Source organism: Lathyrus oleraceus, chromosome 6 (genome assembly GCF_024323335.1).
Source record: "Lathyrus oleraceus cultivar Zhongwan6 chromosome 6, CAAS_Psat_ZW6_1.0, whole genome shotgun sequence".
In the NCBI taxonomy this organism is placed as follows: Eukaryota; Viridiplantae; Streptophyta; class Magnoliopsida; order Fabales; family Fabaceae; genus Lathyrus; species Lathyrus oleraceus.
Genome location: NC_066584.1, coordinates 253428259 through 253445817, shown reverse-complemented (window position 1 = coordinate 253445817; position 17559 = coordinate 253428259).

Below are 17559 nucleotides of genomic sequence, written 5' to 3'. Positions count from 1 at the left end.
ACAAGCAAGAAGATATATTCACCATTCCCAGTGATGATGATGAATTTGGAAAGGCGGAAGAGAGAGATAGAAAGGTCGACGCCCTTGCTGAAAAGATTCGCGCCATGGAGTGCCAGAATTCTTTGGGTTTTGATGTTTCTAATATGGGTTTAGTTGATGGGTTGAGGATCCCGTACAAGTTCAAAGCGCCATCTTTCGACAAGTACAATGGCACTTCTTGTCCCCGAACTCATGTGCAAGCTTACTACCGGATGATATCCGCTTATACTGATGATGAAAAGATGTGGATGTACTTTTTCCAAGACAGCTTGTCTGGAGCATCTTTGGATTGGTACATGGACTTGAGAAAAGAATCTGTCAGAAGCTGAAGAGAGTTAGGTGAAGCCTTTCTGAGGCAGTACAAGCATAACATGGACATGGCTCCGAGCAGAACCCAGTTGCAGAGTTTGTTTCAAAAGACCGGTGAGAGTTTCAAGGAATACGCCCAGAGGTGGCGTGAACTAGCTACGAGAGTACAACCTCCAATGTTGGAAAGAGAATTGACAAATATGTTCATTGGAACCCTGCAAGGTGTTTTCATGGATCGTATGGGAAGTTGCCCATTTGGTAGTTTTTCGGATGTTGTGATTTGCGGAGAAAGAACTGAAAGTCTTATCAAAGCGGGAAAAATCCAAGACCCTGGTTCTTCAAGTTCTTCAAGTGCTAAGAAACCATTTTCAGGGGCACCCCGAAGGAGAGAGGGTGAGACAAATGCTATACATAATCAGAGAAATGGAAACAGAGGACAACAATACCGTCAAGTTGCTGTTGTGACTATTCCAGTAACTCAACCTCAACAACCACAAAGAGGACAACCACAACAACAACAGCAACGCCAGTTCCAACCAAGACAAAGAATGCCAGATCGTCATTTTGATCCGTTGCCAATGACTTATGCTGAATTACTCCCTGAACTGCTCAGGTTAAAGTTTGTTGAACTTCACACTATGGCTCCATTAACAAGGATTCCCGCTGGTTATGATGCCAATGTCCGTTGTGATTTTCATTCTGGTGCGCCAGGGCACCACATCGAGAATTGTCGGGATTTTCACCATAAAGTCCAAGACTTGATCGATGCCAAGACGATTAACTTCGCTCCTACTCCGGATGTGATGAATAATCCTATGCCTCAGCATGGAGGGCCCAGAGTAAACAGTGTGGAAGATGGGGAAAATTTGAACTTGGTAGTCGATGTTAATGACGTTCAGACTTCGTTGTTTGTAGTGAAGGAACGTCTGCTTAGAGGGGGAGTATTCCCGGGATGTGACAAGAATTGTTCAGATTGTGGTAATCATGAAAACGGCTGTGTGAAATTGAAAGAAGGTATCCAGGAATTGATGAATGAAGGTTGTTTACAGTTTGATCAAGTAGTGAAAGACCGTGGAGAGGTATCAATTGTTACCATTTACTTTACACCGTCAGAAGGTCCTGTATGTGCTCCAAGAACTATTAGTGCGCCCGTGACTATTGGTACTCCTGTGACCGTAGCTGCGCCCGTGACCATATCTGCTCCGATGATTGTTGGTGTTCCCGTGATTAATGCTCCAGTAACTATCAGTACCCCTACCACCATTGCTGCTTCTAGTGGAAGACTTTATGAGAATAGTAGAGCAATTCCATGGCAATATGACAATGCTGCTTGCAGAAATAGAAGACCTGAGAATCAGACCAGATCAGTAAATCAGACTCCAGTAACAGTTGGTTCGACTGTGGGTAATGTGGGAGGACCCGGAGGATTTACGAGAAGTGGTCGTTTGTTTGCACCACAGGTTCCGAAGGATAACAATGCTGAGGCTCTTGCTAGAACAAAAGGAAAACAAGCTGTAGTTGAAGAAGAACCAGTGCAAAAGGAAGTGCCCGAGAATTCTTTTGAGAAGGATGTGGAAGAATTTATGAGAGTTATCAAGAAAAGTGATTACAAGATCGTGGATCAGTTGAACCAGACACCGTCAAAAATCTCTATTCTCTCTCTGTTAATGTGTTCTGAGGCACATCGTAACACCCTGTTGAAAATGTTGAATATGGCTTATGTGCCCCAAGAGATTTCTGTTAACCATCTCGAAGGTGTTATTGTAAATGTTAACACGAGACATGGTTTGGGATTCACGGATCTAGACTTGACACCTGAGGGTCGCAATCACAATAGAGCTCTGCATATCACGATGGAATGCAAAGGCTTCGTTTTGTCGCATGTTTTGGTTGATACCGGTTCTTCTTTGAATGTGCTGCCTGTCGCAACCTAAAAAATACGTGCGAAAAAACAACCGGCGAAAGAAAATGACAGAAGAGTCGCCACCGTGCGTTATTTATCCCAAAGGAGGGAAAGGAAACGCTCGAAGTAAACCTGAATAGAGGAAAGGAAAAGACAAGGTCTCGCAACCAAATCTTGGGTTCGGGAGTCGATTATGCGAAGGGAAGGTATTAGCACCCCTACGCATCCGTAGTACTCTACGGGATCCACTCTTGTTGTTCTTGTCTAAAGGGTGTGTGTTTATCTAATGTACTATTTACTAAAAGGGTCAAGAGAAAAATGACTCGCACAGATGTCGCATCCACTGCATACGTATCTCATCTGAATATGAGAATCAGAGTCTTCGTAGCTCGGGTACCTATGGGTTAAAGAGGAGTGTGCTCGCTAAGACGTCGCGTCTTATTCCTACGTATCTCATCGGGAATGAGAACCAGAGCAAAACGTAGTTCAGCTAACTAACGGGAACAAAAGTCTCGATTGCAACTAGGGCAAGAGAAAGGGAAGGTCTCGATCGCAACGAGGGCGAGAGAAAGGATCGCAACAAGGGCGAAAGCAAACAAGGATTAGTTGTTAGTCGTTAGTCAAACTCGGCAAGACATCGCATCTTGTGCCTACGTATCTCATCTGAACATGAGAATCAGAGTTGCCGTAGTTCGGCTACATAGGGATTGCCATCTGAACATGGACTTACAAAGGAAGACACCAGTTGTGTCAAAGGAGAGTGGGCAATGTGTTCACGTCCTAGCAGCAGGTGTCGCAGCTCGCTGAATCGAGTCTTAGGCAGTTACCTCTTTGCAATAGGACGGACTACATGCCACAAGATCGGAGACGCTCTGAAAGGTCTAAAGATGGGGAAGCTCTTCCCTAGAGTTGTCATGCAATATGTACTTAAGTGTTAGGATTTACAAATGGGACTATCTACCTAAAGTTAGCATGCAAAGAATATGGGAATTCTACCTATGTTATCATACAAAAGGATATGGGAATCCTACCTATGTTATCATACAAAAGGATATGGGAATCCTACCTATGTTATCATACAAAAGGATATGGGAATCCTACCTATGTTATCATACAAAGGGTTCTATCTAATGGGTGCTACCTAAACGGAACAAGAATCGATGAATGGAGCAAGGAGAGGTGTTAGGGATAAGGGTAGATGGCGATGCATGAAGCAATCGACTTACAAGGTTGATGGCGATGCATAAAGCAATCGACTTACAAAAGGGTGGATGAATACGTGTTGGTTCTGTTAGGTTTTGAAAAATGATTACTCGACGTTGGATCGAGGTTTTGATCTTGCTTTGAAATGGTTATCGAATGTTCATTTTAATTCTTGTATTAACAGATGAATAAAGAATGAAAGAATAAATATTATACATTTCATGGGAGAGGGATACATTTGTTATGAATGGGGGTTGACATGGCAATCAAGCAATATAAGTATATGCCTCATACACCATACAAGTAGGCCACAGTTAATCACACAAGTAAGATATAAACAAGTATATAATCAAATCAAATAATCAAAGAATGAAATGAATTAGAATTAAATAATGTATGAGAAGTATAAACATGTTAATCAATCAAACCAATAGAAACATGGATGAAAGAAACAAGTATAAAATATATCAAATTAAACAGACAAGTGAAACTATGCACACAAAGAATCAATGAACAATTTAATCGGGAAATGATGCAAGGATCAAACAAAATTGAGGTGAAAGGCCTCTAATACATGGCATATGAGATGGACAAGGGAGGATCAAAAGATCTCTTCAATTGCCTTAAGCAATCCCTAAGTCAAACATCAATCATACAAAAGTCAACCGAAAAATCAAGTCAACTTAAAAAATGTCAAATAAATAGTAAATTAATCACAAAAATTATGAAAAATTAAATTAAGTTAGGTGGGGTCAGGACATCATCATCCCCCAAAAAGATTTCAAAAATAATGAAAATTGGTTATTGAATTAATTGAATCAAAACAAAAGTCAAACCAAAAGTCAAACAACAAGACTAGGTTAGAAATAAATCAAAAATAAATTGAAAATGGGAAATAAAAATTCAATAGAAGGTCAAGTTGACCATGAGACATTGGTCAACCATCATCCCAAAAGTCAGAAGTTAAAAATGATTCTAAGTCATGAGAATAAAATTAATGAAAAAAAGTGTGTTAAAATGGCCTATTTGAAACAAATAATCAAAATAAAATATTAACATAAAATTAAACGAAAATAAAAATTAAAATAAATTAAATAAGACAATAAGGAAAATAAAAAATATTTTTTTATATTTTTATGAATAAATAAAATATTTTAAAATAATTAAAATCTAAACAGAAAATAATATGGAAATAAAAAAGAGAATGAAAATAAATGTGAATAGAAAGATGTGAGTGGGCCAGCGCAGGGGGGTGGGAACAACAATGTGATACCAAAGCCTAGCCCACGGAATTTCCAGTGTTACAAAATAAAAATAATGAATAGCATTAATTTAATAACTTTCGTTTATGCCTTAGCGGATGAAACAAGGCCCTTGTAACGGGACAAACATTGGTTCGAACCATGTTTGTGCTATTTTTATACATATACATAAATAAAATAAAATAAAATAAAAATAAAAATAAAAATAAAAATAAAAAATAAAATAAGTGTTCACTACGTGACAAAAACAACATGCAGCAAATAAATGCTCACTGAATATAGGCTTAAAGTGGGTGCAAAAAACCATAAAACAAATGATGAATCCATGATCCAACCTTGATCAAATTTCACATATAGGGAGGTATGAATTTTGATATTCTACTTTCAAAATGTCGGGAGTTGACTTTTCTGGCCTCATAGTTGACTTTTCCTAATCTGTCTGATTTCTGATTCTATTGATCAATTGAAGCACCTCTGACTCAAATAAAGAGCTTATTTTTTGCATGTAGATCCTTGTGGACATGTGGAGGACCATGGAAATGAGTTTCACTCAAGGAATCAGAAATAAACTGATTTTATACCAAATCCTAGTTTTAGGGCAAAAATGACTAGGATCTGATTGCACTGATTGCCAATGGGTCTTTCTATGATAATTGTGGATCTTCTTAGGCCAAAATGCCTCTATAATCATGACATGAATGAACCCCTTCACTTCCAACCAAACCTTGCCTGGTGCAGGTAGCCATGAAACCCTGATTTTTTGATTAAATCTATATGCACACTCTGAGGGCTTTGAATCTTCCACTGATGAACTGAGGACCATAATAGGACATATGGAAACCCTTGAGACCCTTGAGACTTGTATATTTGGAGAATGAAATTCAATTCTCAGTCTTTCTCTCTGTAGGCTCCTTCTGTTAAGGAGTGATCAATAAAACCCTAATTTCCCAAGTCGCTGATGCAATATGCAATGAGTATGACCTAGTATGCTGCTAATGCAATGTGAAACACAATCTCATGCTTCCAAGAAAAATGAAGGGTAAATTTTGGTGTATTACACTGCCCAAAAAGGCTCTGAGTAAGCTTGATGCCGAAGGGGTTGTTCTCAGACCAAGTGATCTTGTTGTCCGTGATTTTGATGGATCCAAGCGATCGGTTTTTGGTGAAGTCACGTTGCCTGCGAAGATCGGCCCGGAAGTGTTTAACATTGTCTTCTATGTGATAGATATCCAACCAGCATATAGTTGTCTATTGAGGCGTCCCTGGATACATGAAGCCGGAGCAGTTTCTTCGACTCTCCACCAAAAGCTAAAATATGTGTGGGATGGTCATGTTGTGACAGTGTGTGGCGAAGAGGACATCTTTGTGAGCCATTTATCCTCCTTCAAATATGTGGAGATGGATGGCGAAATTCATGAAACTCTATGTCAAGCTTTTGAGACTGTCGGTATTGAGAAGGTGGATTTTGTTGAATAGAAGAAACCAGGTACCTCGATTGCGTCCTATAAACAAGATTTGGAGGTCATTCATTCAGGTAACGCGGAAGGCTGGGGCAAGATGATTGATGTGCCCGTAAAAGAAGACATGTTTGGCATTGGTTATCAGCCTTTTCAATCATCAGAGCAGGGTGTCCAGAATCAGAAAGGGCCGTGTACTTTCACTAGTGCTGGATTGATGAATCACGGGGATGTCTTTGCAACAGACAATGAAGATGGTGACAGTGATTGTGATATGGATAATTGGGTGCGCCCATGTGATCTAGGGGAGAAGATCAACAACTGGACTGCTGAAGAAATAGTCCAAGTTACTCTTTAGACAGAGTAATTTTCTTTTGTTTTTCATTTTGCATGAAAGCCCTACGCCCTGCCCAAGGCGTAGTGGTTCATTGTAGGGCCATATCATGTTTTGAATTTTCAATGATTATCATCAATAAAGGACGTTTTGCAATCAAATTTGTGCTCACTGTCTTTCTGTTTTTTCATTTTCAAAACCATAAAAATGGCAATGTTTTTTGTTTTTCTATGACTTTCTTGAACTCTTTTCTAAAATAAAGCATGAAACATCGTTCGTGCAAAATTAATCTTGCGGATTCCATTAAAAACAGTTATGTTTTGGCTCAGTATGACTTTGATAATCCCATTTACCAAGCCGAAGAGGAGAGTGAAGAAGATTGTGAACTCCCCAAAGAATTGGCCAGACTATTGAAACAGGAGGAAAGGGTCATTCAACCTCATCAGAAAGAGTTGGAAGTCATTAACCTTGATACTGAGGATGCAAAGAAAGAGATCAAGATAGGGGCTGCTTTAAAGGAAAAGGTCAAGAGAGGGCTGATTGAATTGCTGCAAGAATATGTGGATGTATTCGCATGGTCGTATCAAGATATGCCTGGTTTGGATATAGATATTATGGTGCACAGGCTACCTCTCACAGAAGATTGTCCTTCGGTAAAGCAGAAACTTCGCAAAACTAGTCCTGATATGGCTGTCAAGATCAAAGAGGAGGTTCAGAAACATTTGGATGCAGGTTTTCTAGCAGTTACAATTTATCCCCCTTGGATGGCCAACATCGTACCCGTGCCGAAGAAGGATGGTAAAGTCAGGATGTGTGTTGATTACCGAGATTTAAACAGAGCCAGTCCGAAAGATGACTTCCCATTACCTCACATTGATGTATTGGTCGATAACACTGCTCAGTCCTCGGTTTTCTCTTTCATGGATGGATTTTCTGGCTATAATCAGATCAAGATGGCGCCAGAAGACATGGAGAAGACGACATTCATTACACCTTGGGGCACATTCTGTTATAAGGTAATGCCATTTGGGTTGAAGAACGTCGGTGCTACCTACCAAAGAGCTATGACGACTCTCTTTCATGACATGGTGCACAAAGAAATTGAAGTGTACGTGGATGATATGATTGCGAAGTCTCAGACAGAAGAGGAACATTTGGTGAACTTGCAAAAGTTGTTTGAAAGATTGAGAAAGTTCAAACTGAGGCTAAATCCAAACAAGTGTACGTTTGGAGTGAGATCTGGAAAGCTTTTAGGTTTCATTGTCTGTAAGAAAGGGATTGAGGTTGATCCAGCGAAAGTAAAAGCTAGTCAAGAAATGCCTGAACCAAGAACGGAAAAACAGGTTCGTGGGTTTTTAGGGAGGCTGAACTACATTGCGCGGTTCATATCTCACCTAACAGCTACGTGCGAACTGATATTTAAATTGCTAAGTAAAGATCAAGCAATCAGGTGGAACAATGGTTGTCAAAAAGCTTTTGATAAGATAAAAGAATATTTGCAGAAACCTCCAATTCTTATACCTCCAGTTCCTGGGAGGCCTCTGATAATGTACCTTTCAGTAACAGAGAATTCGATGGGGTGTGTATTGGGACAGCATGACGAGTCTGGTCGAAAAGAGCATGCAATATACTACCTTAGCAAAAAGTTTACCGACTATGAAACAAGATACTCGCTGCTCGAGAAAACCTTCTGCGCTTTGGCATGGGCTGCTCGCCGACTAAGACAGTATATGTTGAACCATACTACCTTGTTGATTTCTAAGATGGACCCAATAAAGTATATCTTTGAAAAGCCGGCTCTTACCGGACGAGTGGCTCGTTGGTGTCTCAACCTGCGAAAAAAATAACCGGCGAAAAAAGAAATGACAGAAGAGTCGCCACCGTGCGTTATTTATCCCAAAGGAGGGAAAGGAAACGCTCGAAGTAAACCTGGGAGAAAGGAAAGGAAAAGACAAGGTCTCGCAACCAAATCTTGGGTTCGGGAGTCGATTATGCGAAGGGAAGGTATTAGCACCCCTACACATCCGTAGTACTCTACGGGATCCACTTTTGTTATTCTTGTTTAAAGGGTGTGGGTTTATCTAATGTACTATTTACTAAAAAAGTTGGTTTAAAGAAAATGAATCGCACGGATGTCGCATCCACTGCATACGTATCTCATCTGAATATGAGAATCAGATTCTTCGTAGCTCGGCTGGCTATGGGTTAGGGGGATATGTGCTCGGTAAGACGTCGCGTCTTATGCCTACGTATCTCATATGGAATGAGAATCAGAGCAAGCCGTAGTTCGGCTAACTACGGGGTTGGTTGTGTTTTTGGGTAAACGACGTTACTACGCAATCTACCGGATGCTCGACCTTTGGAGACTTACTCGCCTGTAGTAGAAGGAGTAAACGTGTTCTTAGGAGAAGAAAAATCAATGAGTTGGGGTGTTTTAGGGATGCTCATGCAAAAAGGAAGTCCTAGACGAAGGAACCGCACTACCTTAATAAACATGCAAACGGGAGACTATCAAACCATACAAAACAAACATGCATAAAGTAAACACGCCAACAAAGGGGCTCAAACACGCAGGGGTAGGGCTTTAGTCAAGAGGGGTCATATCAACCTCGACAAACAAGCCATGGAAGGGTAATCAAACGGGCTCTTAAACACTAACATTGAACGTCAGGGTGAGCAGATCAGAGGGTAATGAGGATAAGACCTCATAGCTCTTAACCCCGGACAGGGTGAGCTCATGACAAGGCGTGGGGGTTCAGAAAGATGGAACCCTCTCCACTGACCAACCGGACAAAAGATCTTGGGCTTTTGTTCTGAAGCATCGACACGTAGTGTGATCTTAAAGAACGACGCACTGAATAATGGGGGATTGACTACTAATCCCTTTTATCCGTCAATTGCCTCTTCATGGAGGTCTTTAGGAACAAAAATAAACACACAAAAACATTGCCTCCTATCGAGGTCTTCCAGCTAAGAAAACGGTAAAATGCGGGAAAAATAAAGGATCAAAAAGGTCTACCGTACGGATAAAGATCCGAAGTAACAACAACTAAAGAAATAAGAAACCCGAAGATCTCTCAAGCTGGCACCATCAAAGAAAGCAAGTCAATACAGGTAATCGGAATAAATCTCCAAATGGTATCCCACAAATAAAGTGGAATACCAAGCAAGCTATCCTTTCAGGGTTCATGTGAGCCCTCATAAAAAAAAACTCAACAAACAGGTTAGAGAAACAAGATGGAGTGCAATCAAGAATTGCACCAAACAGAGAATCACATGAATCATGCCATTAAAGTTCACAAAAAGCTCACAAAAAGCAACCAAGGGTAGGAGGCCTAAACCTCTTGCCAAACACATGCATCAAAAGGGTATCAAAATTCAAAGTCAGGGGGCAAGGATCCATACATCAAGGCATGACATACATACTAAAACATGTGCCCATATGCAAAACCTAACGATAATACCTCATACATTCAGAGCATTCAAATTGAAAGCATAGAGTAATGGAGATAGGGCAAACCTGATTGGAGAGATCGAATGAAATTGAATTGCCCGGTTGAGTTTGCAAAGAAATCTGAGGGTTTATATGAGATGGGATTGGCTCTTTGCAGATGAGTTCCTTTCAGTCTCTGGAGGCTGCTCTGAACTCTGTTAGCTCTTCTCTCACTATCTTTTTCCAGGGTTTTTTGGGAGATGGAAGTCTAGAATTTATAACCTGATATTTGTGGGCTCAAATGAGAGAGGTCCAAGTCCAAGATTTTTCTGTTATATTTTATTTATTTATTTATTTATTTCGTTTTTTTTAAAACGCGTGCGCTTCGCCTAGCGAAGGATTTGCTCGCCTAGAGAGCATGACAGTTCCTTTCGCTAAGCGAACCATGTTGCTCGCCTAGCGAGCATGACAGCTCGGGGACAGATTTTGCTTCTTCAAGATTAGCGCTTTGAATGATGAATAGACCCCATTTGAACCTGTTGGAAATAGCTCAAGTCTTTCCCTTGTGTTGACTGATCACCCGGATAGAACCCACAAAGAGTCTTGAATGATGTTCAAGCTTCTTGGATCTGATTCTGATTGACATGATGAAATGCAATATGAAATGTTAAATGACCTAAAACTGAATGCATGAATGAGGAGGGCAAATTTGGGGGTGTTACAACTGCCCCTATTCAATCATTAACTAACCCGAGACGAATGAAAGCGAACAGTTTATCAGACAAACAGGGTGAGCTGTGATTGAATACCAAAGATAACCCAAAAATTTGCGCTCTGGGAACACCACAAAAATGCTGAAATACACCGCGCTGTTTATTTTTCTTCCGATCCTCTGGCTGGATCTGAATCGGTCTTCTGACTTAACCTGGAGTTTCGATCCTCTGGCTGAATCTATACTCAATTTAGTCCTCTGGTTGGATATTAATTTTGATCCTCGGGCTGGATACGATTTTGATCCTCGGCTAGATCTACTTCGATCTTCTGGCTAGATCTTCTTGTTTCGATTCTCTGGCCGAATCGATTCTCTTTGATTCTCTGGCTGAATCTGACTTCGATCTTCTGGCTAGATCTTCTTCGATCTTCTCGCTAGATCTACTTCGATCTTCTGGCTAGATCTTCTTTCATTGATTCTCTGGATGAATCTATTCTCTTTGAATCTCTGGTTGAATCTGACTTCGATCTTTTGGCTTGATCTTCTTTCTTTGATTTTCTGGCTGAATCTATTCTCTTTGATTCTCTGGCTGACTCTGACTTCGATCTTCTGGCTAGATCTTCTTTCATTGATTCTCTGGCTGAATCTATTTTCTTTGATTCTCTGGCTGAATCTATTCTCTTTGATTCTCTGGCTGAATCTATCCTCGGTCTTCGGGCTAGACCTGACTTCGATCTTCTGGCTAGATCTACTTGTTTCGATTCTCTGGATGAATCGATTCTCTTTGATTCTCTGGCTGAATCTGATTTCGATCTTCTGGCTAGATCTGGATTGTTTCGTTGATAAATTCCCATCATTAGGATCTCGCACCTGAGGTATGCGCTGGTTGACCCTCTTTCGAAATCTACACCCAATCTTCATGTTGGATATGCAGCTTCGAGAATATTCCACTTTTTGGGCTTCGTACATATTCTTCAGGCTAAAACATGTTGTAACGACTCTTCAATTAGACTTTTGTTTTCTAAATTGCGATCCGCGGGCTGGATCCTCTTGTAGGCTGATTTTCTGTTGAGCTGTCAATCTACTCCTCCAGCTGGCTTGCTGGGGAAATAACGCTTGCAGGCGACTCTCTGGCCGAGTCTTCAAATTGAACCTTAGGTTGGCTCTTTGAAAAACGATTCTCAGGCTGAATCTTTGAACTGACCCTCATGCTGGATCATACACACTCGATCCTCTGGCTGAATCTCATGACTTTGGTTGTAAAGTTACTCTTCAGTCTGCTTTGAAGAACCTGTTTATCAGCTTATACATATGCTTGATATGATATGCATGCAAATGCCAATGTTATGCATGGTGCAAAAAGAAATCTGCTTGGGGATGCAAATTCTGGTAGGGAACGGACCGCTGCATCAATCCTTGAATGCTCTGTGGGGAATGATCCGTCTGCCAGGATCGGGGAGCCACCAAAAATAAATCGGCTCTCCCTTTTTTTGAAAAGTTGACCTTGCTAGGGGAGTATCAACTATGGGAACTTTGTTTGGCGAGGCTCTGTGAGGGGAGTATGTGGGGAAAGCACTTCCTGGGGAAATGTCGTAGGAATCGACCTTTGCTGGGGGATGTGAACTTGCTAATCGTCCTCAGGCTGAGGATCAAAACAAATCTGTTAAAAATAATCTGCTGGGGAATGGGATGAGCACTAGGAACACCACCCTCCTTTCTGTTGGGGATGCAACTACTTCGCTGTTGCTGAGGATACAAGGTGCAACTCTACTGGGGGACATGCTCTGCTGAGGAGAGGCTTTGTCAACTGCTTGGGGATGAGGATTCATGACTTGGCATCCGGTTCCTGTGACCTGCAATCACACACGTATGTCCCCGGGGAATTACTCGGTCTGAATTCACCGTCCGGGATTAAGCACATTCAAAGCAATTTTAAATGTTTTCCTGTGCAAATCATCTGCAAAAGCCACCATTATATTCAAATGCAATATGTTTCATCAAAGATTCAGACATCTTTTGCAAACACACTGATAAATGAAAAATAAAAAGGCTTTTTAACTGAATTATTCGACTTTCATTGGTTGAAAAATTTGTGCCAGGAATAGGCGAGTACATCAGGAAGTTGATCCCTGAAATGAGGCGATCGCTATATGTAGCGGTGTATTCGTCGCTATATGATTTATTGATTAAACCATAAGCAAAGCATACAATGAATTCGAGTCGCCACCGCACTTTTATTTATCCAAAGGATTGGCTAAAAAGCGAACAAAAGCCTAAGAAGTTTTACACGTAGAAAACTAATAAAAAGATCAGAGAGTCTGGGTAAGGGGTAAATTACGCAATGGGAAGGTGTTAGGCACCCACTACGTCCTAGGTACTCCTAGGGAGCCCTTTTCACACTTGTTGTAAAAATTGTTATTTGTTATGACATAAGCATTGTGCAAACATGATTGGGATGATGAGAAAAGAATATACAAGTTAGTTATTTTTGTGTTCGAACGGATGAACCCGCTGCCTACGTACCTTCCATCAAAGGTAAGGATCAAAACGCCGTAGTTCGGCTAAAAGATTTCCAAAAGTTGGTGGATTCAATTTTAAACAATAGCACTGAGGCTCTTCATTATCAATGGGAGAAAACTCGACCAAAACCAACATCCACCATGCGAGGATAGCTTCGACGTACTAGAGGGGTTAACCCTGTTTTCAGTACGGAAGTCTTACTGTCGACTCACTAAGGATAGGCAAGATTTACATCAACCACAATGATAATTGAAACCTATGGCTAATGCATGAAAAGATTAATGATGGACAAAGCCAAAATAAGTGAATGAGTGAAGTTAATTGATTGTGATTATGAAAATGGAGTCAAAGTATGATTAAGATTGATTCAAAAGAAGTGTTATGAAATGGGGTTTGAAAAAAAGTCAAGGACTTGGGTCCAGGTTTTTGGTTTGAAAAAACGTGAAGATGTTTGCACAACACTTATGTCAAGTTTGAAAAGTAAAGTGTGAAAAGGTTTAGGACATAATGAGGATGAATGGATGGAAATGGATTGTAAAACTTCTTAGAAGGTTCACTTCTTGAAATCATATAGAGGATGATTCAAGTGTGTCCTTTGGAATAGCAATAAGCAATAATAAAGTAAACAAACAAATGATACTGGATGCCACTCAATGGTCTTACTCCAATCTCCTAAAACAAAACGGGATATCAGAAGCCACTCAATGGACTTACACTAATCTCCTCAAAAGAAAACAAAGATGAAACATGGAAGTCAACTGCCAATCTGTCTGGACTTAGGTTAACTCCACAGTATGGTCCTAGGAAATCCAATGCCACATTACAGGGACTTACAATGGATCCTCACATACAAGAACAAAAGCAACAATATGATCATAGGAAAGCAAATGCCAACTTACAGGGACTTATAATTGCAACCTCTCATAAACAAAGAAAGCAAAACATGGATGTCAGATGCCAATCTGTCTGGGCTTACTCTAACATACACAGTATGATCCTAGGAAAACAAATGCCAACTTGCAGGGACTTACAGTTGTATCCTCACATACAAACACACAAAGCAAAGAAGATATGAGTGACCAATGAGGTCTTACACTCTATCCTTCCATATCATAGGAACAATGGCCAAAGAAATGGACTTACAGATGTCCTCAATGGGCAAACAACAATGACAATATCACAAAGACAAATGAGATGATTATGCATTAATGAGCAATTAATGATGATAATAAATGCATGAAGCATACAAGCAAACATGTGCATATGAAGCAATCAATCAATCAATGAATATCAAACAGCACACTCTATAGCCAAACAAAGGGGGGCTCACACAAGAGGGTTTGACTATGAAAGTCCACTGTAATAGGTAAATGTCGCTCTTAACCTTGCCATTGAGAGGCTAAGGTGAAGCAGATGAAAAGGAGATGAGGGGTGTGCCTCATTGCTCTTATCCCTGATCAGGGAGAGCACATCAGAAAGTGTGGGAGCTCAGAAAGATGGAGCTCTCTCCACATTATTGACTCTATAGATCTTGGGTTTTGATCTCAATGCTACAACCATGTAATGGGAGCAAGGAGAAGACTCACTGAATAGTAGGGGATAGGCTACTTATCCCTTTGATCTACCAATTGCCTTATTTGAAGGACTTTTCCTGCTTGGGACAAATATAAACACACACAAGCATTGCCTCTTAAGGAGGACTTCAGACAGTTTGCCCGGCCAAATAACAAGCCGGGTCTCCAGACTACATGAAGAAAGAGGGATTACCTCAAAGCAAATTGCTAAATAGCAAAGCAAAGCAAGTTCAAAGAACTTAAGCAACTAAATGGGTACTTGATTTTGAAGAAACTTGAGATGCAGTGGTTGTTTGATGGATGCTGCTCGAAACAGATGAAGATAATGCTATGGAGTGATGGATACTTGAGGGAAATGAGCTCAGCAAGGCTTGGAAGCTTCCAAAATTCGATTCACCATTGTTGGTCCTTGAAGAAAACAGAGCAAGAAGCTGCACTACAGCTGAGGTTTGATGGTCCAAAAAGCTTCACAAGGTTGTCCAAGTGATGAAGGAAGCAAGAATGGCTCGTGGTCTTTGAAGCTTTTGGTCAGAAATTCTCAAAGTGTCAAAATGCAAAATGAGAGAATGAGAGTATTTTTTGATCGTGGAGGCTGCGGCTAGGGTTACAAATGGCCAGGAAATTGCTTATATGTGGTCTGTTTAAGGTTACTTAATAACATGCTAAGCTTGCTTAACTTAATGAAGCCAATTTGCATTTTGCTAAGTTTGGAAAATATGGAAGTGGAGGGTGTGAGGTCTGCACGATTTGGGCTTCAAAACAGGCTGCCAATGACCATTATGTTTGCTGTTTTATGTCTGCTCATGAAGTGCTAAGTTTGTTTACTTTAATGAAGCCATATTGCTAAATTTGCACCTTTGGCCAAAATGGTGGTATGATAGTAGCATGAGCACAAATTTGGGCTTGGAACATGTTGCAAATAGCCTTCCAAACAATTTCCAATTGGCCAAATGTGTTAAAAACCTTTAATTTGAAAAGTCAACTTTTGGTCAAACTTGAATTTTAAATGGAACAAGTCAAAAAATGCCATTTTGATTGGCAAGGTTTTGGTTCATGAAATTTATATTTTTGGAAAGAGGAGATGAAATGTGGTTTGTAGGAAAAAACCCCACCAAATTTGGCCTTATGGTTCATGAGATATGGCTTGTTGAAGTTCATAAATTTTTGAAATTGAATTGATCATATCTTGCAAACCATCCATGGGATTTGAGAGTTCTTGGACTTTTTGAAAATGGGAGAACAAGATCTTCAACTTTCATGTTTGGCAAAAATTCATTTGAAGCTTGTATCATGATGTAAGTTTAAGATCAAGAAGTTTCCATTTTTGGCAATTGAAATTACAGGTCCACTTTCTATTTTGGGAAATTTATGATTTTGCTTCAAATTCTTCCATGATGAGGTTTGGCATGATGTATGAGGCTTGTATAAGCATGAATGAACTCCTTCAAATCAATTCCATCCATCAAATCACTGATTAAATCCACAGTTGACCAAGTTTGACTTTTCTAGGGTTTTGGATGATTGAACCACTTCTGATGAATTCCAAACCCTAATTCCTTGAGAATTTGATTCCAAATGATGTCTCAAGTCATGTGAACTCTTGATTATTGATCATGGTGCCCAAATTCTGCAAGAATGGCCACCATCCACTGCTTTGACTGACTGTTGACTGTCTTTGACCTAATTGTTGATGATTGCTTCAACTGCAAGCAACAAGGTTAGCTGACAACATTTTTGTACTTTTTGAATGATAAACATATGAAAGGCAAAGATATACAAATGCAAGGCATGCTTGGTGATCAAGAACCACACTCACAAGGCAACCTACCCACTAGGAGGGAAGCTAGGGCATGCAATGATCCTTGAGGCCATGATATGATATGATATGGGCCATGAGGGATCTTAGGGCCCAAAATTGGGGTCTTACAGATGCCCCTATTTAAGGTCATTCTAGCCGGAGAAGTGAAGTTTAGAAATCTTCATCTCGACGCGGTAGAATGTGCTTAAATAACAGTAATGAGACAAATTTTGGTCCCTAAGAGACCTCATGATGCAAATGTATGCATGCGAAAGACACAAATTCTGTGGGGAGTATGATTCACACAGAAGAAAAGACGATCCATCGGAGTAATACACTCACCAGGAACAGAGACTCTAACAAGACTCTAGTTGGGGATAAACAGAAAACAGACTGGAGACCTCACTGGGGAGTGAAGGACTCACACTGGGAAAAGAATTCCAAAGGAAAATAAATCCATTGGAGAGACACAAGCTGACTCCTGGGGAGAAGCAAAAGGAAAACTTCACTGAGGAAGCACCAAACAAATGAGATGTTACCGGCATAAGGGTAACAAACTCAGGAAGGAACACCAAGGATACCGGGTTGTAGGTATGTAACAGGTGACCGACCAAAGACGTGAATTGGTGTGTGTTCCAAGACACTCATCATCCTGAAGAGAGCGAAAGCAAACTTGTTTATAGGATGGACAAAAAAAGCGTGAATTGGTGTGTGTTCCAAAACACTCATCACCCTGAAGAAAGCTAGAACAGCAGACTTGTTTAAGGATGGACAAAAAAGCGTGAATTGGTGTGTGTTCCAAAACACTCATCACCCTGAAGAAAGCTAGAACAACAGACTTGTTTAAGGATGGACAAAAAACGTGAATTGGTGTGTGTTCCAAAACACTCATCACCCTGAAGAAAGCTAGAACAGCAGACTTGTTTAAAGGATAGACAAAAAAAAACGTGAATTGGTGTGTGTTCCAAAACACTCATCACCCTGAAGAAAGCTAGAACAGCAGACTTGTTTAAGG